Source organism: Chenopodium album, chromosome 14 (genome assembly GCF_948465745.1).
Source record: "Chenopodium album chromosome 14, dcCheAlbu1.1, whole genome shotgun sequence".
NCBI lineage: Eukaryota > Viridiplantae > Streptophyta > Magnoliopsida > Caryophyllales > Amaranthaceae > Chenopodium > Chenopodium album.
Genome location: NC_137847.1, coordinates 22858160 through 22871776, shown reverse-complemented (window position 1 = coordinate 22871776; position 13617 = coordinate 22858160). Strand labels below are relative to the sequence as shown.

The 13617-nt window shown below is 29.6% G+C and overlaps 1 pseudogene; it reads right to left on the bottom strand.

Moving 5' to 3' along the window:
• Window positions 1-11073: 11073 nt before the first annotated feature.
• Window positions 11074-12353, bottom strand: LOC145580159 (transcription termination factor MTEF1, chloroplastic pseudogene; annotated as a pseudogene).
• Between the last annotated feature and the right edge of the window lie 1264 nt (window positions 12354-13617).

Below are 13617 nucleotides of genomic sequence, written 5' to 3'. Positions count from 1 at the left end.
CATATCGGCGTACCCGTAGTATTTTTTTTTACCATGGGTACCTCTAATATCATTGTACCCGTACCCGTACCGAATACGCAATTTACACCCGTGTCCTTAAGGGTACTAAGTACATTGATATATATAGTTTTATTATATTTTCAAATAATTTTATTAAAACTTTGCTTTAAATTTGATGAATTTTTGAATGATTTTTTTGTTTTCTTAAAATATACATCGTATAAAGAGGATTTTATCAAATACTATTTGTAAAATATTTTTTTAACAGAATATATTATACCATACTAAATTAGTCATACTCGTATCCTCTATTTTTTAAGCAATCGTATTACGTACCCGTTTTGTGTTCATACTCGATCTCGTACTCGTTCTAGTACAACCTAGTATTTCATTTCTTCTATTTTCTAAGCAATCGTATTGCATACCTGTTTCGTGTCCGTACTCAACCCCATTTCGGCGTACCCGTAGTATTTCTTTTACCATGGGTACCTCTAATATCATCGTACCCATACCCGTACTGAATATGCAATTTACACCCGTTTCCTTATGGGTACTAAGTATATTGATTCATAGTTTTATTATATTTTCAAATAATTTTGTTAAAGCTTTGCTTTTTGATGAATTTTTGAATGATTTTTTTGTCTTCTTGAAATGTACATCGTATAAAGAAAATTTTCTCAAATACTATTGAAGATTTTATAAAATATTTTTGTTACAGAATATATTATACCATACTAAACTAGTCGTACCCGTATCCTCTATTTTTTTAGCAATTGTATTACGTACCCGTTTTGTGTTCGTACTCGATCCCGTACCCGTTCTAGTACAACCTAGTATTTCATTTCTCAATTACACATGTGATGAAAATATTGATCCAATTCTTGGTAAAGTAAGTATTTTCTCTTTGAAATTTCTTAGTATTGAACTGAGATTTAAAAATAAATATGTTATTTATGTTTTTATCATATTTTTTTTTCCTTAATTTTGAACTATTAAATTAGATAATTATCAACTTCTATTATTTTCTTAGAGACATTATATCAAAAATATTGAAACAAAAATGTCAAAGGATTCAAATTTCACCCTAAGTATTTGGTAAATTATAAAATAATAAAATATATTTATAATCTTATATTATATCATTACATATAATATTTGATTTTGTTGATATATTTAGGGGCGAAAAATTAAGCGTAGAAATTTTTAGTTGACTAATATTTTTAATTATATTTTTAGTCATATATAGGGATTAGCCTACATTTAATATACAATTAATAATATCTTTTACTAAAATGTAATATAACCTTGACTAAAATAAGTAGGATAAGGCCCCGTTCTTTAGAGCTGCTTTGCTCTGCTGAAATCTGCTCTAATTTGCTCTGCTCTGCTCTGCTCTGCTCTGCTTCAATCTGCTCTGCTCTGCCCTGCTCTGCTCTGCTTAAAATTAATACTTAATATTGAATTATTATAATAATAATGTATATTTAATAATAATAATAATAATAATAATAATAATAAATAATTAATACTTAATGATAATAATAATTAATATTTAATAATAATAATAAATAAATAATATTTAATAATAATAATAAATATTTAATAATAATACTATATAATTAATATTTAATAATAATAATATATAAATAATATTTAATAATAATAATATATAATTAATATTTAATAATAATAATATATAAATAATATTTAATAATAATAATAAATATTTAATAATAATAATATATAATTAATATTTAATAATAATAATAATAATATATAATTAATATTTAATAATAATAATATATAATATTTAATAATAATAATATAATTAAATATTAATATTTAATAATAATAATAATTAATATTAAATAATAATAATATTAATAATAATATAATTAATATTTAATAATAATAATATTAATAATAACGTAATTAATATTTGATAATAATAATATTAATAATAATATAATTAATATTTAATAATAATAATATTAATAATAACATAATTAATATTTGATAATAATAATATTAATAATAATAATATAATTAATATTTAATAATATAAATATTATTAATTATAATTAATATTTAATAATAAAATTTAATGATTATAGTAGTAGTAGTAGTAGTAGCAGCAGCAGTAGTAATAATAATAATTGTAGTAATAATAATAATAATAATAATAGTAATAATAATAATAATAATAGTAAAAATAATAATAATAATAATAATAGTAATAATAATAATAATAATAATAGTAGTAATAATAATATTAGTAATTATAATAATATTAATATTAATGAAATCTGCTCGGCTCTGCTTTGCTCTGCTCTGCTCTGCTTCAATCTGCTCTGCTCTGCTGAAATCTGCTCTGCTCTGCCCAGAAGCTCAAAAGAACAGGGCCTAAGTTAGTTGATATATTTATGGGTAAAAAATTAAGCGGGAAATTTTTAATCACATAGTGATACGTATCTAGGTTTAGCTTGAGTATTCGCTGTTTTAGTATATAGATAGATAGATATAATAGTAGTTCAATACATAATAAAAATCTGAAGAAAAGAACGACGCGTAGTTGTAAAAAGATGAACACAAAAAATCATTGAAAATAGAAGTAACACCAAAAATTTATCTTCGTATGTAGTAATATTCTCTTATTTATAATCATTTACAAAATTTAAACGATTAAATAATGGCCAAATGAATTTTGACAACTTCGTACTTCAAATTCTTTTAGTAAATACGGAGTATATATTATTGGTTTAAATAAGATTATTATATTATATATGATTATATATTGTTGTCAAATAGGATCGAAATTTATTTAGGTAAATATCATTTCCTCAACCAAAAAATATATTCCTAAGATTTTATAGGAAATAAAAAGATGTAAGATACATATCTATTAACTATTACTAAAACAAAAGTTGGTGACATCACCATTGACCACGTGTCGCTTTCTCAATAAAAAATTTCCCGCCTAAATGCAATGATGATGTCATTTTTTTTTTTTTTGGAAAACTATCACATTTAACATTTTTGAAATTTAAATATTGGAATCTCCTACATTACAACTAAAATCTATCAATTTATCGTAGAAAATTGAAACGATTTTAAATAGCACACTAATAAATGACCTCCTACATTAAACTATGAATTAGACAACGTTGAACAGTACTATATCATAATTTTGATTAAAATAAAAAATTTTAAAATTACAAAATATACGTAATTCTTATTTATATTCATGTATAATAGCGATTTATTTTAAAATGTACAAATTAAAAATAGGTTTTAAACCGTGCATCGCACGGGTTCTAACCTAGTACTATATTAAAATTGCTTTATTTAGGATTGTGAAAATGAGCAGGAAAAATTTCAATGAGATAGTGACATGTGTCAAGTTTGTTTCTAGTGTCCTCTGTTTTATTATAGATAATAAATCTTTCCTAAATTACTTGTATCACTTATGTTATAAAGTTATTCTAATTACGCAGCTTATGTTATAAATTTTTTCAGCTTATGTTATAAATTTTTTCCTATGTTCTAAATTATTTTTTCAGCTTATGTTATAAATTTTTTATTGTGTTATAAATTATTTTTTCAACTTATGTTCTAAATTATTTTTTTGATGTTCTAAATTTTTGTTTGCTTATGTCCTATGTTCTAAATTTTTTTTCTATGTTCTAAATATGAACACCTCAAAATTACAGAAATGACATCATTAAGGAATCATTTTAGATGGTTAGATCAAAACTAATAAAGGGCTGAGATTGATTCTTACATAAGATTGGGTTCTTATATAGAGGAGGGTTTTTACATTAGTCTTTCTATATATATATATATATATATATATATGTAAGAGCCAAGTCTTAATAGGAAGTAGGAACTTATCGTGACCGTTGATCGCTCTCAATCGACGGCTTGTGTTTCACCCGCCTTTTTCAGTTTCAAGGCCATTTTGGTAATTTCGCCACTTGAATGACCTTTCTTTTGTTCTTTTCGCAGCTCATTTGTTTCTCTCTCCTCTCTTGCACTTTCTCTCTTTACTCTCAAATCTCTCCTCTTTTGCACTCTCAAATCGAGATTTTGTTCTTCGCTGATCAATTTTTTTGCTATGATTCTTTGATTTTCGTCATTTTTTGAGGTAATTCTTTTTGATTTATTATACTTTTTGTGATTTTGTGAATTCTTGAAGTTGTTTTTCGATCTTTGTTGCTACTGTGACTAAATCTAGACAAGTAAGTTGTTTATTATATGTTTTTTGTTCTTTTTTATTCGATTAGGGTTTATGTTTTGTAGTTTTGATTGATTCGAGTTTATTGAAATTAGGGTTTTTGCTATTTTCCAGCGACTGAAAGTGATAGACACTTTGATTATTAGATTGCTGAAGAATCATGTCGAATGATGATATAAAGGAGAAGGAGTTGGATCTTAGCTATCCTAAAGCGCTGCTGACATCGTATAAAGTAATTTTCTGAATTTACGATTTATTTAATTATTTTAAATTGGTTGATTCAATTGTTTTGATTAGGATTTTCGCTTGAATTGTATAGTACTACTATGTTGTTGTTGTGATTTCCCTGGTTGTATCCTAAGAATTTGTATAATACTACTATGTTGTTGCTGTGGTTTCCCATAATTTACGATTTATTCAATTATTTTGTTTGATATTTGAGTTGTTTTTGTTGAATCTTTAAGTGAATTTCAAGAATTGATTTTGTTAAAAAACTACTGGGATTTTGCATCACGGTCTTACAAAAATTTCTTGTTTATGAATTTTTTTGGGGTTTTTTTTTATTTACTTTTTGTATTATTCTATTTACTTTTTATTGAAATACCTTTACTTTGATCTGATCTCATGCTTTTCTTTGGAGTTGATCTGATCTCATGATAGTATATTCTTACAGGTGCTTAAAGAGTTAAAGGTCAGTGGAGGAACTAGATAGTGGGATCATTAGCTACAATCATAAATTTGATGTTGTATGTGTATGGTGGTGTGTTGTGTATGAGGGTTGATTATTTTTATTCTGTATGCTTATTTTTCATATTACCGGGCTAAAAAATTTTCATCCGTGTAAGTTAATATGTTATTAACTCATCTGGGATCATTAGTTAATGACTGATCGACTACATTTTTAGACTTTGTGATTGATTATATACTTTTCATAAGCAAATTTGATTATGCTGACTAGTTAATCAGTTACCTATCTACTTTTCGTTCTGACCTCGTGGCTTGATAAATGATTCTGCTCAGCTCTGGAAAAACTCAGCTAGCACATACTCTATGCATCTCAACACAGGTAAATCTTTTATTGTATGCCAGATTTATGATCTGAAACAGCTAAATTTTGGTAGGCAGTAAGTTTAATCAGCAACTAACAAGACATAATCAGTTGCTTAGACCATATTTTGGTTGGGATTGCAATATGATGGAAGTAGAAAAGTGCTTACAACCCCTGACCTGTATGGTTGTTAACAGTCAGGTTTCACTGTTTTAGTTAATATGCTAGTTTAGTCGAACATTTCAACCCTAGAATCAGATTTTTAGGAAACCGAAGGGTGTTCACTGATGAATTAGGAAGATAGTTTACTTGTATTATTGAGTTTGTAAGTCGGCGACACATTACCTCAGTTGCTTTAAAGATATATTGATTTACTTTGAGATATATTGATTTACTTTTGATTTATTTATAATGAATTACTGTAAAATTTCCTTAGAAGAGAGTGTATTCTGCGTCTTCTAGTTATGATGATGGCTCGCCCATTAATGCTGCAATGTCTCACTCGCTTGATGTTGATCACGTCATCATGATCAAGTTGATTATTCACAATTGAACATGTGAATATCAGCCCGAAAAATGATCAAGTTGAGTGCTGCAGCTGCTGCCATGCAGGCCTTGCCAAGGCTGCAACTAATGATGCTTCCCTGCGGGCCCTGCCAAGGCTGCAGCTGCTGCCTTGGAGGCCCTGCCAAGCCTGCAGCCGCTACTCTACCAATGCAAGGCTGTTGTTGCTGCCCTGCAGGCCCTGCCAAGGTTGCTGCTACAGCTGCTCTCCTGCCAAGGCTGCTGCTGCCCCGACATGGCCTGCTGCTGCAGCTGCTGCTATGCTACTTGTGCTCTGTTGCCTGCTGCTATGCTATTTCTGCTCTGCCGCCTGCTGCTGCTATGCTACTTGTGCTCTGTTGCCTGCCGCTGTAAATGCTACTCGGGAGTTCTTAGAGTTGAGCAAAACCAAAAGCTGCTGTAAGCAAGAGTGCAGCATGTGCACCTTAAAACCTGTGAGGAGCAGCAGAAGCATGAGTAGAAGTAATATTATTTATTTACTTTAATGATGTTTTAATTTACTTTTTAGCCATTTTTATTTACTTTAAAGCTAGATATCCAGATCTCTTGTATGCAAATATTCAGCAATTATACAATTTGTAGGATAGTTGATGTTAGAAGTAAGTGGAAAGAGGTTAGCTTTCATATTAAAGATTTTTTACAATGTGCAGAAGATACTAATTTCTATTACTTCCCTCCCTGGCCCCTCCTCCATATACATTCACAGTTATAAATCAGGGCATATTTTTTTTATTTACTTTTGATTTTCTTTTGTTTACTTTAGAGCAATTATTTATTACTTTCAATGTTAAAAATACAAGCCCACTAGCTCAACAGGTAGAGCATTGTGTAATTGCACAAAGATGTGGGTTCGAATCCCACGTAGGTTCATATAAGCTTATTAGTACAACTCTTCTTCTTTTGGTCAGAGATAGTAGAAGTGAGTTATGTGTAAACTGTTTCATAGGGCCTTGTTGTAATATTAACAGATAATAAAAGTGAATTATTTATTTACTTTTGAATTATTATGATTTACTTTTGAGATAATTTTATCAACTTTTGATTTCTATTCGAGCTATTTTGATTTCTTTTCGAGCTATTACGGTTTACTTTATAGATATTTTGATTTACCTTTGTGTTTATTGTATCTACTTTTGAGATATATTATGTACTTTTACTATCTTTGTTATTTACTTTTGAGTTATTTACTTTTATGATTTTTTTATTTATTTTTGAGTTATTTTTCTGTACTTTGATTTTTTAATATATTAGCTAGCTCAATAGGTAGAGTATTGTGCAGTAGACAAAATATGTGGGTTCAATTCCCACGTAGGTTTATTTATTACATATAAGGTTATTTTTTATTTACTCCACTTTTTGACATTTTTTTTATTTAATTTTAGAATATTTCGTTTTACTTTTTAGTATTTTGTTTCTACTTTTGAGATATATTGGAGGATGACTTCAAAGTATGATTTGAGAGGGCATGTGTTACAAATTTCTCTCTCTCTCTCATTCTTACTATGAAATTTTGCATAAAGGTATTTGGGAAGAGTCTACCCTTCCTGCATACTGCTACTACACAACTTGTTTTAAATTCTGATTTTTTAAGCTAATTTAATTTACTTTATTGCTATTTTTGTTTACTTTTGCGAATATTTGAGTTACTTTAGCATGTATTATATATTTCTAGAGATAACCTATGTAGGAATCGAACCTACACCTCTATGCATCTGCATAGTGCTCTACCACGTGAGCAAATAGGTTTAACTTAAAGTCTTTTTTATTTACTTTAGATTCTTTTTTATTTACTTTAGAGATCACTATTCACTAATTAGGATTATGATCTTTCTAGGAAATATGACAATTGCTAGTAGTTAGAACAAAAGGTTTAATGAAACCTATGATTCAAATTCACAACAGATGACTCGAACTCCATACATTGACAGGTTGACAGCCCATTCTTCCAAGAAGCACCATTCTCATTCTTCCAAGAAGCACCATACATTGACAGTGTTCCAATGGATGAAGAAGAGAAAGTTGTGCTAGACTACTCAGTTGACAAGTTAATGAATGACAGCAACTTCCTTCAATCAGTGCCGTCAGGTATTGCAAAGACAGGAAGTGCAATTGAGGAGTTGTACGGTTCTCCTCAAGACATCGAAGGTGTTGTCAAGGATGGGAAGATATATGTTGCACAAACCAGACCACAAATGTAATTAATCACTTCTTGCCTCTTCTCCCAGAGAATCACCATATTGTGTCTCAGCACCATGAGAAAAATAGTTTGGAATGCAGGGCAACGGAAAAGCTTGCAATTGAAGTTATAATAGAAGAAGAAACTTGTGAGCATACGACACAGAACTCAGAAGAATCGAGGCAAGTTGAACTTACAAGTCTAAGTCATTTACGGCATCTGTTTTCCTTGATCAGAAAATGTGTAGGCTTTTGCTGATGGAAAACAGATCGATTGACTGTCGAGTACAATAAGGAAAAGAACAGTTAGCAGTATGAATAAATCTATATAAAGCGAAAAGCTAGAGTAGCTATAAAAAAAAGGATACTAATATTCTGTAGCCTTATTATTACACAGAATTATGTCTAGCAATAGAAACTTGCCAAAATGGCATATGTTCATCTTATTCATGGTCATGCTACGAATAATAATACAAGGATTGATATCAATAAAAGTATTATTTAAATTTGTAGTTACTGATATAACAATATGTTACACAATTACATTAGAGTTTATACAATATATTAGTAAGAATGTGTGGCGAGGAACAGCAGCAAAGAAGCCTTGATCAAGCAGCTTCAAGATCTGGAATTTTAGCAGTGTATGTGTCAAACATCTCATTAGGAGGACAGAGATGGAACATTCTTACCTGAGGTTGACATCTTCCAAGAGAAGCTAGTTGATGAGCCAAATTGTTGACTGCCCTCCCAGCATACAGAATAGGAACAGACCAGTTTCATTAAAGAAGATGAGCAACGTCCCTGTAATGTTTCCCACGTCATGGTCAAATAGGAATTTGGGTTATTGAGCATTTCCCTTAGAGCATCAGCACTTCCACGTTCCTACCACCATAGAATTTCAATGAAACCAGATATGCTCTTGCTAATGGCCAATATATATCAGTGCTACACCCATATATTTTCTAATTTGATAAGAGCAAACACAACCTACATTTGTGACTGCTCATATTCTAATCATAGGTTTAGTTTTTTTATTTACTTTATAATGTAATTAGTTTACTTTTATTTGGTTTCTATCTACTTTTGAAATTGACAAAATAATACTCATAGGAGACATTACTAGTTCAATAATAGCACAGTGTGTAAGCAGCAAGTAATATACTTCGTAAGATTTAGCTTTATAACTTCTTTAGATGGTAAAATTTGACAAGGTTGTTCAATCTCTCTTACAAAGCCACAACGTCACATTGATTTGAATGACTGCTTAAGTTTTTGTGAAATATGCAGGGGCTAGATTACAATGAATTTCCAAATCAACAGGTCAACAATTAAGATTAAGAACAAAAAAATGAGCAGCTTTATATCAACCAATGATCAAGAATAGGCAGAAAAGTGATGAGCTCTGCAATAGATTACTACCTGGTTGTGAATGTAAACTCCAACGTTCTCCAAGTTTGAAGCATTGCCAATACATCACCAAGTGTAACTTCAGTCTTGAAACCAAGTTTTGTTAATATACTTTAACACTTTAAACCTGTTTCAAAAAAATTATACATCTGAGAAATATTCAACTCATCTTACAGCATGCAAATAATTACCAATGTTACACAAACAAAAGAACCCTCTCCTTTCAGTTTTACCATAATATTGAGTACTAGCTAATTGTGGTTAGAGTAGAAGCTCAAAATTTATGCAAAATTATAAGCTAAAAACTAACATTCAAAAAATCATAAAACTCAATTGTCATAAAATTACCATGAGAATTTACTCAATTCACATAGATTTGTTCACAAACTCACCAACATTCACATAAATTTCAATGTCGATGTTTTACGATCAAGGTATTTTAGGAATTCTAGCAACAAAATCAATCACTATAATCATTCACAATTTAACCTCAAAAATTATATATAAGAATTCGATTTTCACAATTAAGAACCCTAAATTCACTATACAAAATATAAAATTAACGATGAACAAGGATAGTGAAACTAAAATCGGTGATTAACCAAAAAAAAAAAAAACCTTACCTCAAAAACTACTTCAATGGAATCTAGAAAGCCTAGAAGCCGCTTCAATGGAGTAGTGAAAGCTCGGAAGTCGCTTCAATGGAGTAGAGAAAGCTCGGAGCCCGCTTTAATGGAGAATTCAGAGGCTCGTTGTAATGGAGGAGAGAGAAAATGCCTGAGGAGAGAGAAAGAGCGCATGAGTTCTGGGAAATGAACTGACTATGCGTGATTCAATCTGGGCCGTTAGATCGCGCGCCTCTTCTCTAAAATTTGACGGTCCAGATTAGTTTCTAGTTCTTATTATAGAATTGGTACTCATTATAACCTGAACCTATATATATATATATATATATATATATTTTGTATATCTTCAAGAAAATACTCAATCTTAGGATTATAATTATTAAAATACACATTTTTTGAAGACTTTTTTTTTTTTAAAGACCAGAAAATTTGATGTATTATTTTTTAAAGACAATTTTTTTTTTTTTAAGACAAGAAAATTTAATGTATTAAAATACACAATTATCAGACAAATTTAACAATAGCCCACTAAACAAAGTAGAAATTCAGTGTTTGTTAAAAAAAAATAAAAAATAAAACGTAAAAATTCGGTGAATGTTAAGTCAAATCAGAAATTTTTCAGAAATATTTAAAATAGACAAAAATAAATCTTAATTCATTCATACTAGAACACCGTGTTGTGTCTTATGTTGTGCTAGCCAGTGTTTAGCATGATTTATTAGGTGTTTGGCTAAAAGATTTATATACTATGCTCTCTCTATGTAGGGAATTGAATGAGACAAGAAATGGGAAGATTCTGGAGATTATAGTGAAATGAATGTGGATGCAAAGAATGCAAACCATATTTTTTTCTCTGTAAAAAAAAAAAAAAAAAAAAAAAAAAAAAAAAAAAAAAAAAGCAAACCATATGGATGGGTCGTAGTCAGGTACACATATTATTATTTGATTGGTCAAATATACGTGTTACATGCCAAGTTGCCAGCTAAAATACTTCTCGCCCAAACGACAAAAGAACAAGGTGAAATATTAAGTGTTGCTTTTTTCCAATGGAGAAAGGATTATGATCTATGTACAATCATCTAAAGTTACACTGTAAATTTCTAAGGAATAAATTACAACTATAACAATATCTGAATATCGGTGTTACTTCTTTGAATTTAGGAAGGTGAAGATGAATTAACCTAGTTTGCACATCAAGAAAAAAAATCGTGACAAATATAGGCTTTTGATGTATGGCCGTATGGGAACCATAAAGGATTGTGATGTAGACGGGTTTTAATCGGAAGTCTTTAGCACCACCTCAAAACCTTAACCAACTATCGAGCAAAATTCTATCTTCTTTCCATGTGCTATCAACCCATTGAATTCTTCATCGGTAGCCTTGAGCATAGCTGATAAAGGAATCTTTAATCCACTCTCTAAAACCTCCAAATGTCTCGGCTTAATCCTCTTCTCCAAACTAAAAGCAAAATATTGCGGAAATTCCTTCAATTCCTCCAAATTACCCTTCATTTCTTCAAGAAAATACTCAATCTTAGGATTATAATTATTCTCAATACTAAAAGTAAACAAAGCAGGACACCTTAAAACCATACTAACAGCTTCTTTTCTACTAAAACCCAACTCAATCAAATACTCGAGTTTCGGTATCAATGTCTTCTCAACATTTGATACCAACAAGATTGGATCATTATAAGCTAACCCCTCAAAATTTTTAAACCCAAGTCTTCTAAGATAAGAAAGAGCAGGTTTCAGTTGATCATTAACACTTGAAACTAATAGTCTTGGACATTTATTGATCACTTTTCGAAAGTTATGATCAGGAACTCCAAGATCATAAGATAGGAAATTGAAAACAGGGTTGAGCTCTGTTTTTATGTTGGAGGTAAGAATTAAAGGGCACATCCCAAAAATTTTGGGTAAATCTTTTTGTAGGATCCCTTTAGATTGAAGGTATAATATAATGGCATGTATCGAGTCGAGAGAAGTCGAGTGGAGGGACGGGTTAAGAGCGAGCGCCTTACCGGAATCGATACCGAGGATTTCAAGGCAGAGGATTTTTTCTTTGAATTGGAGGGAGATATTGGGATGAGTTTGGGTGTAAAGGGGGTTATTAACAAGAATGCTTTTGGATTTTGGGGTTAATTGATCAAAATTTGGATTTGAAGGTGGGATTAATGGAGGTGATAAACAAAGAGAAGAATGAAGGGCTGATGCAATTGCTTTCATTATGATAGAATTTGGAAGAAGAAAGTTGGTTGGATGAAAAATGGAGGGAAGAATGAAGAAATGGATGTAAAATAAACAATGGTGGTTATTGGTGATTGTTGTTTCTTATCTTTGAGTTTCATTTGGTAATGGTGACATGGCCTTTTGTGGATGTGTTATTGGTTGGTGGAAGATCATTTTAAGATCAAGTGTATGTGGCTAAGTGGGGCATATTTATAAACTTGGTTCTTTGCATTTTAGTAAGCAATTTAGTTCGTTAATTTTTTTTTTTTTTTTTTTTTTTTTTGTTTATTCGTTCTATTCTCTCCTTTGTTTTGTAGAAATTGACATTATTTAACTTTTTTCGCTTTTTATATACTCTTTTTAATTCATAACAATTGTAACTGGGTGTTACAATTTTAGGATTTATAGCATATGGACCAAAGAGAAAATTTCATAATATAAAGTATAGTTAATGGGGATATTTGGTTATTCATAGAAAAGATAAATAATAATAATAATAATAATAATAATAATAATAAAGTATGGTGAGTGGGGTTGGAAGGAGAAAAAAAGAATAGTGAATCCTTAAACGGATGTGTAAATGAAAAGCGATGCGATTATTTCGAAACGTAATAAGTTCAACAGTAACTTTAAGTAAATTATTGAAATCATGTGTTGTAATCTATTAGCAAAATATTACTAGACACAAAGTAGCTATTAATATAAAGTTTTATAATACCTATCTTTTTTTTTTTTTACTACTTTCTCTCTATTTTTTTTTTCTTGCAAGAGTTGCAACAAAGTCTCATGACACATATACAGTGATTAAAAATTATAAATGGATAAATTAATCACGTGTCATCTTCTAGTTAAAAATATTAACACCAAAAGTTTTTTTAAAAGCTTTTTATTGAATATTTAATATTATGCATAGTATTTCACTTCCTATTTCGTAATTACTAGTTTGTTTGCACGCGCGTTTTGCGCGCGCACCGTTTTGTTAATATAATTTAGGAAACCATTAGTGAATCGTTAAAATAATCAATTTGGTTTAGTTTTTGTAATTTTGTGCATAAATTTGTAGTTGTATGAAATATAAATTATTGAAATGCGTGTGTAAGATATAATTATTTCATATCGAAATATATTAATGTTAGCAATTATTTTGATCACAAACAATTGATAAGCATTGACACTCATGTTGATATGGAGTATAGAAAATTAGAAAAGTTAATATCATTGCTTAGATTGGATCACATGTTTGAGCTTTGTCTTGCTTTGTGTTAATTATTTCTTGGTCAGGGGTTACTCGAGTTGTTGGGGCCACTCAAGTTACTTGGTCAGGGGTTACT